At 45.0% G+C, this 14,796-nt stretch overlaps 1 protein-coding gene across 7 annotated transcripts in view; it reads right to left on the bottom strand.

Annotated features, from left to right (window-relative positions):
- Window positions 1-14,796, bottom strand: part of TAB2 (TGF-beta activated kinase 1 (MAP3K7) binding protein 2) — a 144,222-nt gene that overhangs the window by 66,884 nt on the left and 62,542 nt on the right. The window contains exon 3 of one of the 7 annotated variants that reach the window (XM_073337590.1): window positions 11,107-11,486. The exons of the other annotated variants lie outside the window; for them this stretch is intronic. The gene's annotated coding sequence lies outside the window, so the exon portion shown is untranslated. The remainder of the gene's footprint in view (window positions 1-11,106; window positions 11,487-14,796) is intronic. 7 annotated transcript variants of the gene reach the window in all.

Raw genomic sequence — 14,796 nt, 5'->3', positions numbered from 1 at the left:
AAATGCAGCCCCCCAATTTCTTTTTATAAACAAGAGAAAAAAATTGTACGTTCTCCAGAATACAGGATTCTAAACTTCCATGTTGAGTACCCAGAACAAATTTCTTTCTTCAAATTAAATTATGTGGAGAGGGGAAAAATATCAACATACGAATATTCCAGTGACTGACACTATAGAGTAATATAGTCTTTTTTCAACAAGTGAATAGTAAGGGGCAAAAGTGGTAAGATCTTACTGAATTATCCATCAACAGATTTAAATACACGGGCTTAAATGGACAAAATTAATTTAGGTCCAAAACAGGTGTTGTGTAAAACAGTGGATAGAAATAGGATGGCTAACAAAATGTCTTCATGTTTAATTTCTATAACTTTCTATAGTGATTTCCATCTTCAAAGCATATAACCTTCTTCACAATACCCCTATTTTAGATAGGGAAACTGAATCAAAGAGAAAAGGAGTACTTGTGGCACCTTAGAGACTAACCAATTTATTTGAGCATGAGCTTTCGTGAGCTACAGCTCACTTCATCGGATGCATGCCGTGGAAACTGCAGCAGACTTTATTTATACACAGAGAATATGAAAAAATACCTCCTCCCACCCCACTGTCCTGCTAGTAATAGCTTATCTAAAGTGATCATCAGGTGGGCCATTTCCTGCACAAATCCAGGTTCTCTCACCCCCTCACCCCCCTCCCAAAAACCACACACACAAACTCACTATCCTGCTGGTAATAGCTCATCCAAAGTGACCATTCTCCCTACAATGTGCATAATTAAGGTGGGCCATTTCCAGCACAAATCCAGGTTTTCTCACATCCCCCCCACCCCCATACACACACAAACTCACTCTCCTGCTGGTAATAGCTCATCCAAACTGACCACTCTCCAAGTTTAAATCCAAGTTAAACCAGAACATCTGGGGGGGGGGGGGGGGGGGTAGGAAAAAACAAGAGGAAATAGGCTACCTTGCATAATGACTTAGCCACTCCCAGTCTCTATTTAAGCCTAAATTAATAGTATCCAATTTGCAAATGAATTCCAATTCAGCAGTTTCTTGCTGGAGTCTGGATTTGAAGTTTTTTTGTTTTAAGATAGCGACCTTCATGTCTGTGATTGCGTGACCAGAGAGATTGAAGTGTTCTCCGACTGGTTTATGAATGTTATAATTCTTGACATCTGATTTGTGTCCATTTATTCTTTTACGTAGAGACTGTCCAGTTTGACCAATGTACATGGCAGAGGGGCATTGCTGGCACATGATGGCATATATCACATTGGTAGATGTGCAGGTGAACGAGCCTCTGATAGTGTGGCTGATGTTATTAGGCCCTGTGATGGTGTCCCCTGAATAGATATGTGGGCACAGTTGGCAACGGGCTTTGTTGCAAGGATAAGTTCCTGGGTTAGTGGTTCTGTTGTGTGGTATGTGGTTGTTGGTGAGTATTTGCTTCAGGTTGCGGGGCTGTCTGTAGGCAAGGACTGGCCTGTCTCCCAAGATTTGTGAGAGTGTTGGGTCATCCTTTAGGATAGGTTGTAGATCCTTAATAATGCGTTGGAGGGGTTTTAGTTGGGGACTGAAGGTGACGGCTAGTGGTGTTCTGTTATTTTCTTTGTTAGGCCTGTCCTGTAGTAGGTAACTTCTGGGAACTCTTCTGGCTCTATCAATCTGTTTCTTTACTTCAGCAGGTGGGTACTGTAGTTGTAAGAAAGCTTGACAGAGATCTTGTAGGTGTTTGTCTCTGTCTGAGGGGTTGGAGCAAATGCGGTTGTATCGCAGAGCTTGGCTGTAGACGATGGATCGTATGGTGTGGTCAGGGTGAAAGCTGGAGGCATGCAGGTAGGAATAGCGGTCAGTAGGTTATGACTGGCCCATCACCACACTGCAAATCAGAAGTTGGGTCAGAGGGATAATCCCATAGATGAAATCATAACTAAGGAGCCCTGGTTCCCAGTTCCACACTTGGGGCTGGTCTACACTACCATGGTAAATCGATCTAAGTTACGTTATTCACGAAACTGAAGTTGTGTAACTGAAGTCGACGTAGTTAGATCCACTTACCGCAGTAGCTACACTGTGCTGTGTCGACGTACGCTTCTCAGATAGGTGGAGTACACAAATCGATGGGAGAGTGCGCTCCCATCGATTTAGTGTGTCTTCACCAGACCCGCTAAATTGACACTCGCTGTATCGATTGCAGCAATGCCAATCTACCAGTAAGCGTAGACATGCCCTTGGCCTACGAATCAATGATGAAAACTGTTTATTCAAACATTAGCTTTGGTCTACACTGGAGGCGTGGGGGGAAATCGATCTAAGTTACGCAACTTCAGCTACGTGAACAACTTAGCTGAAGTCGACATACCTAGATCGACTTACTGTGGTGTCTTCACCACTAGACTAGACGTGATAAAAATTGATCCCCGCTGGATAGATTGCTGCCCGCCGATCCGGCGGGTAGTGAAGACATACCCTGAGTTTGCAATGCTGTGAATCTAACAAGCACAAGAAACAGGCTACAAAACTGACTGGTTTAGTAACACTGACCAAAGTAAGTGAAATACAAAAAGTAAAAAAACGAAAACTAAATTAATCCAAATGAGGATAAATGCGGGTTTGTTAGCAGAACATAAGAATTGCTGTATTGGAACAGACCAACGATCTATCTAAGTCCAATATCTTGTCATGGAGGGCCAGTACCAGAAGAAGGTAGAAAAGCCCCCCAACACACACACACACACACCCCCCACAAAAAAACAAACATACCTCACAAACCCAGGACCCTGCAGTACGCTGTAATGAGATAAAGTGCCCCAGGGAATGTCTTTTCCTAAACCCCATAGTTAGGGGTCTGATTTATACCCTGAAGCATGAGAGTTCATATCCCTTCCAAAACACTGGCTTAATTAAAAATATTCATCATTCTAACTGAATATTTATCTATGTAATTGTCTTTTCATTTTATGAATCCTGCTAAACTCTTGGCTTCAATGATATCTTGGGGCCATGAAATAAAATTTTTATCTTGACTAGTATCCCCTAGGAAACTGTATGAACAGTTACTAATAATCTTAAAATAAAATTTAAAAACAAAATTATCTTAAGACAAATAGAAGATTTGGAAGATTTCTGTTTCTATTGCTAATTCTTTTATTCTATTGCTTAACTATGAGCATTAAGAAGATATAATCATGGTTTTAATAAGAAACAGTTTCTTTGGAATGTAATTAAAACCAAACTAGCTCTCTTCTGGTTACCTTGGACCATTTTTTGAATTCTAATAAGGCACGTCAGGGTATGTGCTAATCCGACTTCTTTTCCACATGTTGCTGATAACATGCATAAAGTTTGTAGGAATACTAACACCTGAAGCATGGAGCTTCCCAGCCAAAGAAATACCACTAACTATTTCACACACACAAAAAGGTTACCTACCTTTTTTAACTGTTGTTCTTCAAGATGTGTTGCCCATGTCCATTCCATTCTAGGTGTGTGCACACCCATGTGCACAGTTGTCTGAGATTTTTACCTTAGTGGTATCCGTAGGGTCAGCTGTAGCACCCTCTTGAATGCCATGCTCATGTGTTAGTATATAAGGCACTGCCAACTCTATGCCCTTTCAATTCCTTCTTGCCAGCAACTCCAACACAGGGCTGGGGGTAATGGAATGGACATGAACAACACATCTCGAAGAACAAGAGTTACGAAAAGGTAGGTAACTATTTTCTTCAAGTGCTTGCTCAAGTCAATTCCATTCTAGGTGACTCCCAAACAGTATCCTCAGAGGTGGGCTTGAAGTTCACAGTCTAGGAGCTTTCAGTATTGCGCTACCGAAGTCAGCATTGTCCCAGGCCTGCTGGTTAAGTGCATAATGGGATGTGAACATGTGGATGGATGACCAGTGTCTGCCCTACAGATGTCCTGGATAGGCACTTGGGCTAGGAAAGCTGCCAAGGACGCTTGCGCCCTGGTTGAATGGGCTGTTACGATCGCTGGAGGTGGCTCCTTTGCCTGATCGTAACAGCAGCAAAGGCAGGCAGTGAGCCAAGAAGAAATTCTTTGAGCAGACACTGGATGACCTTTCATCCTGTTGGCCACCACGGCAAACAACTGCATCGATTTGTGGAATGGCTTGATCCTTCCCATGTAGAAGGCTTGCACCCTCCTGACATCTAGGGAATGCAGCCAAAGCTCCTCCTGCCCTTATGTGGCTTTGGAAAAAAGACAGGTAAGTAAATGTCCTGGCCCATATAAAACTGCAAGACCACCTTAGGCAGGAAAGCTGGGTGTGGCCACAGCTGGACCTTGTCTTTGTAGAAGATTATATAGGGCAGTTCCAAGGTAAAGCGCCCTAATCTCGGAGACCCGGGGGGCGGATGTTATCACAACTAGGAACGCGACCTTCCAGGACAGGAAAAGGAGAGAGCAGGATGCCAGAGGCTCAAAGGAGGGTCCCGTCAGCCGTGACAGCACAAGATTCAGGTCCCATGGCTGCACACCAACACCGAGGTACTGGGTGTGGAGTCTGACTGAGAGGGCTCCGAGGTAGGACGAAGCACAGCCTCCATGAGGAGGATCTTCAAGTGGACATTCCACTCCTTCTGAGTTTGAGGGTGCAAGTTTTTGCCGATCCTGCACTTATCCTTTCTGTGGGAGTCACTAATAGGCATCAGCTATTCATATCCATCAGCAATGAATATGGCTTAAAGCCTGGGGAACAGGGCATGCCCCCTCCGAGGCGAAGCCCCAGCATGGACTAACTCCTAAACAAACTACTTTAACACTTAAAGGTCTAACTAAGTACCTATCAACTAACAACAAAGGAGACAGAACCTAACAGACTGAAAGAACTGCTAATGCTCTTGCAATGCAAGACAAGGCGATCTGACCAACTGTCACAGGTGGTAAGAAGGAACTGAGAAGGCGTAGGGTTGGCAGCACCAAATATACCAGCGCATGAGTGCAGCACTTATGACGGAGCTACTGCTAACCCTTCAGATACCGCTAAGGCAAAAGTCTCCAACAAGTGTGCACGTAGGCGCGTACACACCTAGAATGGAATCGATATGAGTAAGCACTCAAAGAAGAAAGTGTGGTTATGGTCAGAAACTCTAAATATTACATCACAGTTTTAGATATTTATTTGGATTTAGAATTTATTTCAAGCTTGTTCAATTTACTAATTATATGTGAAACTAACTACAAATATTGTAAATATAATCATGGCATCTTGACACTCAAGCTGTGTTCTCTCTCTTCTGTGCATTAAAAATAAAAATGCTGGAAGCAAAGCTAATCAGGCAATTTTGAGGTTTGTACAAGATGCCAGGTCTACATATAATTTTTGGCTACGGATGAGAGAGAATGGTAGAAAAGAAAAAGTCTCTGAAATTATGGGAGTTAAGTTTTATTTTGGGATTTTTGTTCCCCTTGGCCACCAATCCATGTAAGAGTAGTATTCTCTTTTGTTCTTTTTCTCTATTCATGGGGTTTTGTTTGTTTTTTAAAAGGAGGGCAAAGTGGAAGCCCAGAGTCTGACAAATTCCTCCAGCCCTCCAACAGCATTAAATGCCCTGCACAACAAGAAGCCAGCCTCCCGGCTAAGGAGTGTTGGGAGAGCCACTTCTCTGCATCGGACCTCTCCATGGAAGCAGTTTGAGGCACAACTGAAGTACAAGGGTCTCTAGTCCATGGTTAATCCAGAAAGGCGTTTACTCCCAATCAAATGCAAAAACAAAATGATAATTAGTTTCCTAACAAATAACTGGATTTCTGCTCAGTAGCTTCATGCTACTGAGCAGAGTTTTATCTAGCAAGAGTTTTATCTAGCAACCTAAACTGGGAGGATGTGTTAAGAAACTGATAACTACTGAACTCTGAGCACATCTCCCAAATGAAGAATCAAATGATCAGCCACATCTACCCCACAAAAAGAACAAATTGTGGAGAGACTCCCAAGTAGCGGACTTACAAAGTTATTCAATTGTATCTTATCTCTGCACATAGGAAGCAGTCACAGCTATGTAGGTGGCATGCTGCAACTGTAATACTGAAATGAGATTACAATCGACATTTCTATTCAGTAAAGAGAGGAAGAGCAGACAAGTCATAACCTATTACATAACCTATTTTTTAAAAATTGCAAGCCCCATTAAAAAAAAGTCTTGATTCAGTATTACCAGTTCCAAAAGCTACATTTTGTTAATGAGCGCTACACTAAAGTTTGGCCTAAACAGAATCAATTCTAATCGGAAATGATTTGCATAGGCCCTGAAGACCAATTTTACAGTCCCTTGGTTCCACTTTCTTTCAGTTTTAACCAGTCCCTTACATCTTTCTTTACAGAATTTTCTCACTTTAAAATATACATTTTTTTAAACCATTAAACAATTTGCCATCTTTCCCCTGGTCAGAAGGAAGTGAGACATCCATCACAGAAGCAGGGGAATGGTAACTATTACCTTCTCCAATCCCCAAAAGGGGAGAGTATCTGAGTCTTTTGCAGTATAAAGGCAAGAGTAAGGCAGATTAGTTCTGCAGTGTGCAGCCTGCATTTTTTCTTCTATATCAGGGGTAGGCAAACTTTTTGGCCCGCGGGCCACATCTGGGTATGGAAATGGTATGGCGGGCCATGAATACTCACAAAATTGGGGGTTAGGGTGCGGACTCCGTCTGGGGGTGCTGGCTCTGAGGTGGGGCCAGAAATGAGGAGTTCAGGGTGTGGGAGGGGGCTCCAGGCTGGGACAGGAGGCGGGGGGGGGGAGGGGAAGGAGAGTGAGGGCACTGGCTGGGGATGCGGACTCTGGAATGAGGCTGGGGATGAGGGTGCAGGAGAGTGCTCCAGGCTTGGACTGAAGGGTTCAGAGGGGGATCAGGGGTGCAGGATCTGGGCAGCGCTTACCTCAAGCAGCTCCTGGAAGCAGTGGCATGTCCCCCCTCTGGCTCCTATGTGGAGGTGTGGCCAGGCAGTTCTTCGTGCTGCCCTGTCCGCAGGTGCTGCCCCTACAGCTCCTACTGGCTGCAGTTCCTGGCCAATGAGAGCTGTGGGGGCGGTGCTTGGGGCAGGGACAGCGTGCAGAACCCCCTGGCCGCCCCTACGCATAGGAGCTGGAGGGGGGACAAGCCGCTACATCCGGGAGCCATGGGAAGCAGGGCAAGCCTGCGACCCAGCTCCCTGACAGGAGCTCGGGGGCCAGATTAAAACATATGAAGGGCCGGATGCAGCCCCTGGGCCGTAGTTTGCCCACCCCTGTTCTATATCCTTGAAGCTTCAGATAAGGTTTCAATGAAGATTTTCATAAAACCAGGTCAACCTTTTATATTAAACCTTTAATAAATTCCTCCCCGGCAGATTACTCTGTCACAGCAGAGCAAATCAGAAGGTCCAAGCTACATGATAAATATGTTGCTTTGTCATACTTTTTCCAAACTACCCTTTAACCTACTGATGGCCAATTAGGAAACCTTTTAGGAAAAAAAAGAAATCAAAGATCTAATTTCTGTATTCAGAAAAGTGCACTTCATTCCCAGCGAAATCAACAGAAGTTTCACAGATATCTGAAAATAGAACTGGGACCAAATATTATTTAATTTTATAAAACACTAGCACACTTATTGAAAACAGGGAAGTTTCTCCGTGAAGAGATCAAAATAAAGGAAAAAATGAAATCTTTAACCCAACGGTAGTATGGATTAACTAAGAAAGTTATGATACGATCTTGAAAATTGATAGAACCCACACAGAAAAATAATATGGGCCTAGCTGAGGTTGCTTTGCCTTCAGCTCCTATTAGGTAACTAGATCAGTCAGCCAGTCCAGAATTTTACACCTAATTTTTCTCTCAGTAAATCCTGGCCTACTCTACCTGGTCAAGAAATTCCTGATCAGAAACTTTATAAAACATTAAGTGGCAATTTTAAACAAAGTAGGTGGAAGCCATCTAGACTGCGAAGCCACTTGCAGACACTCAGTCTTCCACATACACCTTAGCATCACCATAGACCACATACCATGACCTTAACTGTTCCCCCACACCCTCAGTCCTTCCTTGTCCATATCATCTTAACCAAACTACCCATTAGTTGTGGACTAAAACTATTAATTGTGGAAATATGGAGTAGTGTGTTGGGAAGGGGTAGTTTGGTAAACAGGGTGATGGAAGGTTGGCACCCCAAGGGGGAAGCAGAATTAAGTTTGCGATGCATGAACTGTAGAATATGGTAGTTGTGATAATGGTAAGGTGTGCACCTCTAGGTGGAGGAATAAAGTATATGTAATGTTAGATGGCTTAAATTTTCATGTCCTTGCTTTTGTGGGTTTGAGTCAGGATGTTACGTACAGAGCAACCCTAAGTGCTTCACAATAAAGATTTTATACTTTAATTTCCTAGTTTTAAAAAAATACTTAAGTGGCAGCTTAGTCACTTTACTTAAGAGATGGACAACATGTGAGATGGGTATTAGTGCAGCTGCTAAAGGAGAACACTTTATATGCTAGGAGCAGCACATAAACAGCACAGAGTTTATCTGTTGGCAACAGCTAACAGACTTGAGCTTATGAATAATGGCCTGAAATTCAATTAAAATATATATATATATATCAATCACACTGAACGAAACCCTACTAACTATACAACACTATTAAATTGTGTGTATATAAACCATTTTATTTTAGAGGTATCAGTCTACAATGAATGGCTGGATTACCAAGCAAAGAATTCAGCTAAAGCCAAAATTTCAAAGCCTTATTAAAAATTTAGGAGAAATCAAACCAAAACTTCATAGAAAATTTAAAAGATCTGAGTATTGTATGTAGTTACACACTGAAAGGCCACTTACTTGTAGAAAAAAATGAGATCTATGCCTCATTTTAGAACATATCCCTCATGGTGCTGCTACAAAGCACCTCCATGATGAAACTGATGTAAAGTTGGCTACGATCTGGACAGAGCTCTAACATTTTTAAATCTGGATAGTCAAGCAAATTCTACCTTTGAAAAAGTCAGAACTACTCAAAATTTCAGTTTTCTATTTCAGAAGGCTGCATTAACATGCTAGAAGCTCTCCATATAAACGCTGGGATCTCCACACAACTGTCAGTTTAGAGAGCATCCAAATGAACCGTGCCAAAGACACGACTTCAATACTTATGAGGAAAAAGAATTTGAAAATCCTTGGATCACTACGGTCACTGAAGATGTGTTACATTAAGTTGAATATATAGCCAGTTCTTTCAAAAATGGACAAAACTGGATAGTACCAAAAAGGTGAGACTTAAAAATACGGAAAACCAGTAATTTGCATGTATTCTTTTGTTATGCAACATATAACACGTTAGCTCTCATTCATACTGACCTACAATTTCAGGATCTAAAATTGTGGAATATTCTCCATATATCTTGTGCAAGTCCGTGGAAAATCTGAGTGTGAACTTTATGCACTTTTGACTTGTTCCCATTCCATGTACAGTATCTGAAATTTCTTCAATATTTGTATCAGAACTTAAGCAAGCCAGGCACTATTGTGTCATGTTCCTGCTTCTTGCTCAGTAAGTCTTTACTGTTTTTAATGTATGTTTTGGATTGTTCAATTTATATTATGGAGTTCTAGGACTAATACAATACTCCCACACAAGCAGATATTTCTGTACTTCAGAAGTACAAAAAAGTAGCCAGAGGCAGCTTTAAAGATTTGGCAAAGTTTCCATTATGAAACCCCATCTTACAGTGGTTTTGTTTATAACTAGTTATCTGCAAAGCTTCTTTTCTGCCTGCTCAAGAAGATAACAGTGTGTGTTCTCCCACACACATTAACAGGACTCAGAAGTCTAGACCTGTACTAATGTAGTATAATTGCCTTTGTGATCTTTGATTTTCTGAACTTTTTGTCAAGTCAGAAGAGTAGCTAACTAGAGTTCAAGTACAGGAAAGATGGGGGCAAGAAAGGATTTCAGAAGCAAGGTTCTGAACCCAAATAAGTTGGTGGCTGTCTAGATATGTGGTGGCTCAGAAGTCCAGAAACTGACAAATAATCACAACTACATCTACGCTGGTGACTGAATACGAGTGCAAGCGCATGGTTGTGCCAGAACCCCCTACTGTCCACACCTAAACTCCAGAAATCCAGCTTTCAAGGCATGTACAGGGCAAGAAGGCTAGCACGCCTGAGGGGTGTGGGGTATGAACATGGCTGGGGGTGTGGCAGTCCCATGCCAGTTTGTAACGTGGACAGGGGTCAGAGACATGTACTGTGTCTCAAGAAGAAAAGGAGTACTTGTGGCACCTTAGAGACTAACCAATTTATTTGAGCATGAGCTTTCGTGAGCTACAGCTCACTTCATCGGATGCATACCGTGGAAACTGCAGCAGACTTTATATACACACAGAGAATATGAAACAATACCTCCTCCCACCCCACTGTCCTGCTGGTAATAGCTTATCTAAAGTGATCATCAGGTTGGGCCATTTCCAGCACAAATCCAGGTTACAAATCCAGGTTATCCACTCTTTTCCAAATCTATAAAGGTTCTTGTCCCCCCATTCTCACTGTAACAGTGACCTACACTCACCACTTCAGAACAGTTTTCTGCTGCACTCTTTTTGCCCGTAAAGTGACCGTAGAACACACCTGAAAGCAGCCACCTGCTCAGATGAGCACACCTGGATTTAGGGACAGGACATTTGTACAAATGTAACGGTTCTCCAAAGTTACAACTGTCTTCTTCTCCTTTTCAAGACCACAAGCTTTCACTACAGTAACCCTGACCCTGATAAACAGGATAAGTGTGGAAGGTGGGAGTTGATTTTGTACCAGGGCTGGTTACATATGGGAGGGAGAAGGGGAACCTTTGCTTCTTCAAAGAGATCAGTGGTCCTGTGTCTCCGTACAAATGTTTTCAAGCATTCCCAGGCCTTGGCATCCCTTCACTCGGAGCCATGCCACATAAGCCGGGAGAAAGGGGGGGCAGGTGAACGATCCACTCCACTGGCTGCACAAACATAATATGGTGCCCCTTTGCAGCGGGGAGCCAAGTGGTTTGCAGTCTTGATCAGAAAGTTCATAGTACAGTTGCAATGTGATTCTTTCCCTGTTCCTTTCTCCTCACCTTATGGGAGGGGCCAGATTTCCTGATGCTGTAGGTTTGGGACAGGTGATTCGCTTCTTCCCCTCCAGGTAGGCTCCATCTAGTCACTTAAAATATGATCTATTTCCATTCGGATTGCCTCTCAGTCCCATAAGTATATGTCTGCAAACTTCTGGTGCAGCAGAAACTCCAGCTGTTTAAGGTTCAACGGCAGCACAAACATACTTGGTCCGCCTTCATAGCTCACCAAACCCCTCCATTTAACAAATGTAGAGAGCTGACAAGTAGGACAAACATCTCTCTTGCACAGACTGCTGCATCCCCACCACAGGACCGGAAAGCCACTCCCTTTTCCAGTTTGGTACTTTCAAAACTTCAACGTTCTCCAATTGATAGCCACCCTTAAAAGAAGAAATTGAGAACCATTAAGGCTACACCTGAAATAAATGCAGCCCTCCAGCCAACTGGCCAAATCACACACTTTAAGACGTTAAATTTTTTAAAAAACAGAAGTTTGCACTACCTACCATTTCCAGCTGCTGCTCCTTTCTCCAGGGCTGCAAAAGTTGTCTGAGAACCAAGGATACTAAAACTATTGCATTCTAGAAATGCTGAAAAGTATAAATATTGTGGATTTCCACAGCCTAGTTATGCTATGTGGGGGGATTTTTTACCAGCTTTTCAAGGAAAGAAAAAAATATAATGCAGCTCTATGTGATTAAAGTGGCAGGACCTTCAGCTGAGGAGAATGAACCCATTCTGCCTGGGCCAGGAGCAACAGCACAGGGACAGTAGAGGAAGATTGAGAAGGACGCTGAAGCACCTGCTCATCAGGATCGACAGAAGGAGCCAGTAACAGTTTGACTTTCTGAGGAAAAGGCTATTGAGCATAAGAAACATTTTTTTCCCAAAAGCAAGAGTCTATAATGGTCCAGTTCCTGGAGCAGGACACACGTACAGGGAACGGGAACCTGCCCAAAAGGCCGGGAGCATGCCCAGTGGCAATCCCTGATACAAATGGTGATGGAATGGATTCAGGTCCTGCCTGCTGCAATAGCCACTGCCAATGTCCAGGAACTGGCACCTCCACCTCCTTCTCCAGCTACTCTTCCTTATCCTTTTGAGGTGGAGGACCCAATCCGGACAGTGATGGGGAGAGGGAGAAGGCACATAACTGCATGCACACAACACCCTGCACCAGCACCTAAAACGCCAAGCAGGGGAAGTCCTGTGACCACGAAGGAGGGAAAATATGAGCCCAAGACTGGACTACACCTGAAGCCCAGCGATGTCCAGCCCCCAAACCCTGAAAAGGAGATGTCCACATTTTTGCCCTCGGAATGTTTTCCCACAGCCATTCACCCCTTGTCTAGGGGAGTGGGAGACCAAGGCCAAGGAGAAGGGATCATAGGCAGTAAAGTTTTAACATTCTTCAGGGAGTCTGATCCATTCTGTTTTCATTCACAGTTCCTTTTAAAAAAAATGTTCAGTGTTATGTTACATCTATTAGTTTCAATAAATGTTACTTTTACTTATCTGTGGACCCTCATTCAGGTTGTGATGCAAGAGTACTCTCCCCCCCCCCCCCCTTTGGCTCCACAACTCTTTGGAGCAGAAAACTGCAAGGTCTGGTGTCTTTCCTTCCCAAAACCAGCCCAACCTCCCCTGTCGAAGTACATGTGAATATAAGTAAACCAGAGACATACTGAAAGTGCACCATGCATGGAAATAACAGGTCATTTTATTAACTAGGGGTGAGGGAAGAGTTGATAAACTTCCTTATGGATTTGCAAAACAGAACAGGAAAAACAAAGTAACTGCCACAACATACCAAACAGCGCTAAAAATATCCCTTTCCCCCCTTGCTCCTCCCAAAAACCATAACCACTTTGAAGGGGCAAGGGGGAGGGATAGCTCAGTGGTTTGAGCATTGGCCTGCTAAACCCAGGGTTGTGAGTTCAATCCTTGAGGGGGCCCTTTAGGGATTGGGGGCAAAAATTGGGGCTTGGTCCTGCTTTGAGCAGGGGGGTGGACCAGATGACCTGCTGAGGTCCCTTCCAACCCTGATATTCTATGACAGGTGTCTCAAACACACGACCTGTGGGGTTATTTTCTGCAGTCCGCCAGCTCCCCGTGGCCCGGCACGCACGGGGGGTAGGGCAGGCTCCCTCCCTGCCCCGCGCCGCTCTGGGAAGTGGCAGGGACCTGGGGGAGGGTGGGCACAGGAGTCTGTGTGTTGCCCGGGCCACGCCTCTGGGTACCTTCTCCGAAGCTCCCATTGGCTGCGGTTCCCCGTTCCCGGCCAATGGGAGAGATACCTGGAGGAGCAGCCAGGGCAACACACAGACCCCTGTGCCCCACCCGCCCTCCTCTCCCCCAGTTCCTGGCCACTTCCGGGAGCATCGCGGGGGTGGGGGGGGAGGGAGCCTGCCCTGCCCCTGGTGCATGCCGGGCTGGTGCGCGCCGGGCTGGAGCCCGCCCCCCGAGCCCCTCCTGCAGTCTAGCCCCCTGCCACACCCCTCCTGCACCCCAACCCCCTGCTGCACCCCAACCTCCTGCCCTAAGCTGCCTGCTGCACCCTGACCCCCCTGAACCCCAACCCCGTGCCCTGAGCACCCTGATGCAGCCTGCACCCCTCGGGGGCAGGGAGGGGGCGGAGTTGGGGTGGGGATTTCAGGGAAGGGGTTGGAATGAGGGCAGGGAAGTGGAGGGAAGAGGCAGGGCTGGGGCAGCAGGTGGTCAGTGGTGAGGCCCTCAGGCCAATGTACTAGTCCTCATGGGGCCCTCGTGGTCATTTGAGTTTGAGACCCCTGTTCTATGTTTCTACTCATAGTTGACAGCCAGTAAATGCCCTTATCCCCTATAAGCCAGAAACCAATTATAAAAGCACTTCCCAAGCCCTTCATCAATTGTTCTCAATGTCCTTCAGGCACTGTGGGCTTGGTTACACTTGTGAGTTACTGCACAATAAAGGAGCCCCGGGCGCCCTAGTTCACTACCCGTCCACAGTGGCAATGCAAATAGAGCACTCTGTCTCTGCAGCTGCAGCGCTGCTGGTACTCCACCTTGGCAAGTGGAATAACGTTTGCTGCACCCCTGCTGGAGCGACGCGGTGCCAATGTGGATGCCCTGGTCTGGTATTGTGCTGTGATCAGCCTCCAGAAGTATCCCACAATGCCTGTTCTAGCCATTCTGGTCATTACTTTGAACTCTACTGCCCTGCCCTCAGGTGACCAACCATCAGACCCATCCTTTAAATTTTCTGGGAATTTTGAAAAATCCCTTCCTATTTGCTCAGCCAGGCGTGGAGTGCTATAAGCGAATCTTTCCAGGTGATCATGCCTCCAAGCGCCAGGTGAGCCCAGTATGGACCTCATCAGTGTTTGGGGGGAGGAAGCTGTCCAGTCCCAGCTGCGTTCCAGCTGTAGGAATTACGATACCTTCGGGCAGATATCAAGGGACATGATGGACAGAGGCTATGACCAGGACACACTGCAGTGCAGTATTAAAGTGAAGGAGCTGCAGAATGCCTACCACAAAGCCCGCAAGGCAAACCGCTAGATGTAGAATAGGATGTTGATGTGCTCTCTCACATCACTGTAATCAGCCTCAGTGATCTCTTCAAAGGTCTCAGCCAGAATTTGGGCAATGCGCTTGTGCAGTTTTTTTGTGAGAGCCACTGTGTTCCTTGCCCCAGTAAGGCTAACTTGT

Source organism: Lepidochelys kempii, chromosome 3, assembly GCF_965140285.1.
Source record: "Lepidochelys kempii isolate rLepKem1 chromosome 3, rLepKem1.hap1, whole genome shotgun sequence".
NCBI lineage: Eukaryota > Metazoa > Chordata > Testudines > Cheloniidae > Lepidochelys > Lepidochelys kempii.
This window is presented reverse-complemented; position numbering and strand designations above follow the sequence as displayed.